Genomic DNA, 4167 nt, shown 5'->3' with positions numbered 1-4167 from the left:
GTAGAGACGGGGTTTCACCATGTTGACCAGGATGGTCTCGATCTCTTGACCTCGTGATCCACCCGCCTCGGCCTCCCAAAGTGCTGGGATTACAGGCTTGAGCCACCGCGCCCGGCTTGACATGTCTTAATACTAATACTGCAATTTGGGGGAAAAGAAAAAATATTTAAAAAAAACAGAAAAGTTATCTTTAAAATCTAAAAATTTAAACCATTGTTTTTAAAAGCCTTACACAGGCCGGGTGCCCCGGTAACCCCAGCTACTTAAAATAAAACATTTAATTAAGGAGGGAGGCTGAGGCAGGAGAATGGCTTGAACACAGTAGGTGGAAATTGCATTGAGCCGAGATCACACCACTGCACTCTAGCCTGGCAACAGAGTGAGACTCATCTGAAAACAAAACAAAAAAAGCCTGACATAGTTCACAGCTATCAGCCGACACACTAAGCAAGTATCTGTGAGTGGGCAGAAGGAGCCTTCGCTTTGGAGTGGTTTCTGTAACTCTGTTTACATTAAAAGGGACAGAAGAGTGTAAGACTGTGTTGTTGTTGCCCTGACAAGGTCCCATTCTTTACTATAAAGTGCAATCTTAGTTGTCCTTGAGTTAACTTGAATTGACGTATTTCTTCTTTTGAAAATACAAACTTTTCTAGTTAGCAGGAGAGGTGGTATTTTCCTGTCTTTTTTGGTGAGGGGTTCAGATGTTACATTACCCCTCATTTCTTCCTTCAGGAGAGGATGGCCTTAGCGTGCTGAAGACTTATTAAATCATCAGCACTCAAAGACCCATTCTTGCAAGCAGTACAGAACACTTCGTCTTGTTCCGTCCTTGATAAAGCCTGCAGATCCCATGCTCTGTCTGTCAAGAAGGTAAGATGGCAAACCCAGGCCATGCCTGAATACCAAGGCACAAAGACAGAAGTAGTATCTGGTATACATGCTTCTAGGAACGTTGGTATTATAATTAATTAGCTCCAAGAAGTACCTTTGCAACTCATTCATATCTTCAACTGTAATTTTCTCAAAGAGCTTGCATAAGTCATGGCACACAGCCACATTGCTCCCAACCTTGATGACGAGAAGAATGGCTCCGAAGATAATCCTCTTCCAGTTGGTTGGACAAATGTTGATACAGTATCAGCACACTTTACAAGTCTTTTTATGTATACCAAACTTATGATTGCTAAGTCAGCATTTAGCCTTCTGGCATAAAACGGAGTGCGCATAAATCTGAAAATCATTTTGTTTGTAGGATCATACATAAAGTATTCTTCCAGAACCTCTTTTTGTGTAAATGGGTATAAACATTCGTCAAATATTTCCAAAGTTCTATCTGCATCTCTTTTCTTGATAAGAAAATATATCTCCAAGGCCACAGATTTTAGTGTCATTTTAAAATGGGGGCAGCTGGCTGTGCTGTCATCAAGGAAAATTGTTGAACATGAACTGAATTTCAAAGAAAAATGCTCAGTATATATATGGTTTGTACCACTGTTTTCTCCTATTTCTTGTGCATCTGTTTGGGATTTCTTTGCTTCAGAAGTGTTGGACTCCAATGCTGTATCATCTGCTTGAGATTTATTTGCTTCTGGATGATCAGAAGGGTCGGACTCCAAAGCCCTATTATGCTGTTCATTTCAGAGGACTCATAGCTCCCAGCTGGATGGACATTTCCAGTGGGTTCCAAGCCTTCTTCATCCCACATGTATATTCCATCAGAGCTATCAGATGGAGAGAGTTCAAATGAAGAACCAGCTCTGTAGTCTGTATCCGGTGAAACCAAATTATTCCCAGAAGTATGTTTTGTACATTCACTCCTGTTTTGGCAACTTGGAACCCAAAAATGTCTTGATTTGTGTTTTTTCTTCCATGAGCTATAAGGTGCATTTGTTCTTAAAATTTGACAAAATGGTGTGGAGGTCGCGCTGCCTCTGCCGAGGCCCGGCAGCAGGAGGACTGAAGGTGAAGCTAGGGCCGCCCGTCACATCTCCGCTGTCCCCGGAGCTGCAGATCCCAGCATCGTGTCATCGGCCTGAGGAAGCGCCGGACTCCCAAAAATATTTTCTTGAATTGGAAAAATATGTTTACCGACATATTTATCATTTCTGGTGATTCCATGTCTGTGTAGATTCAGATTTCTATCTAGTATGATATCTTTTAAAATCTTTAAAAAAAAGTTTGAGTGAGCTATAATTCGCATATTTATTCATTCACAATTCATTCATTAAAAATGTACAATTCAGTGGTGTTTAGTATAGTCAAAGAGTTGTACTACGCTCACCATAATCAATTTTAGATTTTTTTTTTTTTCCCAGGCTGGAGTGCAGTGGTACATCTTGGCTCACTGCAACCTTCTGGGTTCAAGCGATTCTCCTGCCTCAGCCTCCCAGATAGCTGGGATTACAGGCACGCACCACCATGCTTAGCTAATTTTTGTATCTTTAGTAGAGATAGGGTTTTGCCATGTTGGCCTGGGTTGTCTCAGGTGATCCACCCACCTCAGCCTGACAAAGTGTTGGGATTACGGGCATGAGCCACTGTACCCAGCCAATTTTAGATTATTTTTAATAACCAACAAAGAAACCATGTACCTATTAGTCATTCCTAGTTTCCTCCAAATCCCCCGGTCCTAGGTAAACATTTTATGTCTGTAGACTTGAAGTTCTATTAGTTTTAGCTTCATGTATTTTGCAGCTCCATTATTAGGTGTATAAATGTTTAAGATTATAATGTTTTCTTAACTCTTCATTATGAAATAACTTTTATTATTATAATATTCTTTGCTCTGAAATCTACTTGTGTGATATTATAGCCACGCCAGTTTTCTTTTGACATTAACTCTAGGGAAAGGAAACGAATGTACAGGAATGGAAAATAATTATAATTTACAACATGGGTAAGCTCTAAGTAGCATACATAATCTTGATAATAGAAACACTGAATATTGATCTATTCTAATTTAAATTACCATGTAATAATATTGGGAAGAATGGATGGGAAGCGTGTGTGTATGTATGCCGAGGAAGGAGCTAAACCTTTGTACTGTATACTGGGAGACTGATAGTGCCTAAATCAGAAAAGCAAAAGTAACCACACATGAGTGTTATTTAACAATCTAGGGGTAAATGTCAAAACCACAGCTAAAATAGGGGTTGGCACACTTTTTCTGCAGTCAGATAGCAAATAGTTTAGCCCATGTGGCCCATACGGTTTTTGTGGCAGCTACTCAATTCCCAACACTTTGGGAGGCCAAGGTGGGTGGATAACAAGGTCAGGAGTTCGAGACCAGCCTGATCAACGTGGTGAAACCCCGTCCCTACTAAAATACAAAAAAAAAAAAAAAAAAAAAAAAAAAAAAAAAAAAAAAAAAAAAAAAAAAAAAAAAAAAAAAAATTAGCTGGGCATGGTGGTGTATGCCTCTAATCCCAGCTACTCAGGAGACCGAGAGAGTAGAATGAATTGCTTGAACCCCGGAGGCGGAGGTTGCAGTGAGCCAAGATCACACCACTGCACTCCAGCCTGGGTGACAGAGCAAGACTCTGTCTCCAAAAAAAAAGAAAGTAGTTGACTCAGAAGCAAGGAAAATAGAGGTAAGGTGGAGCTGGGAAATGCTGTGGTCTCAACAGACCTTATATAACAAATGACTCTATGTAAGTATGTGTTATTTTGCTTAAAATAAAGTCCCTTGCTTGAAGAGACTGAATGGGGAATTCATTACCCATAATTACCCAGGAGAAAACTCAATATCCTAGATAATTTGAGTTTTTGAATTGGTATATTCTGTATTCTTCCATTGCCTTTGGGACATACTGATGAAGGAGTGATGGGATTTTGCCAGCGCTAGAAGGGACAATTTCTCAGATGCAGTGTTGTAGAGTCTGCAGCAATGGTGGTAATGCAGCAGTGAATAAGGGCACAGAGAAGCCTCCTAACATTTTAGAACCCAGCTTTGGAAACTTTTAACTGGAAATGCTGTAAGAACAAGCTGGGTGAACCAGTAAAAGATACTATCATCAATAATACTATCCTCATGGTTGTTATACAACAGAAAATTCCAATTATCTTAAACTTACAGAAGAGTTGACTGAATTGGATCTATTACCGAAACTTGTGGATCTTCCATTTAATCTTTTGACACTAGTGTTACTAAAATTGACTTCACTACTT

Source organism: Cebus imitator, unplaced genomic scaffold (genome assembly GCF_001604975.1).
Source record: "Cebus imitator isolate Cc_AM_T3 unplaced genomic scaffold, Cebus_imitator-1.0 Scaffold140, whole genome shotgun sequence".
Classification (NCBI taxonomy): domain Eukaryota; kingdom Metazoa; phylum Chordata; class Mammalia; order Primates; family Cebidae; genus Cebus; species Cebus imitator.
The sequence above is the reverse complement of the archived record's forward strand: the minus strand, read 5'-3'. Positions refer to the sequence as shown.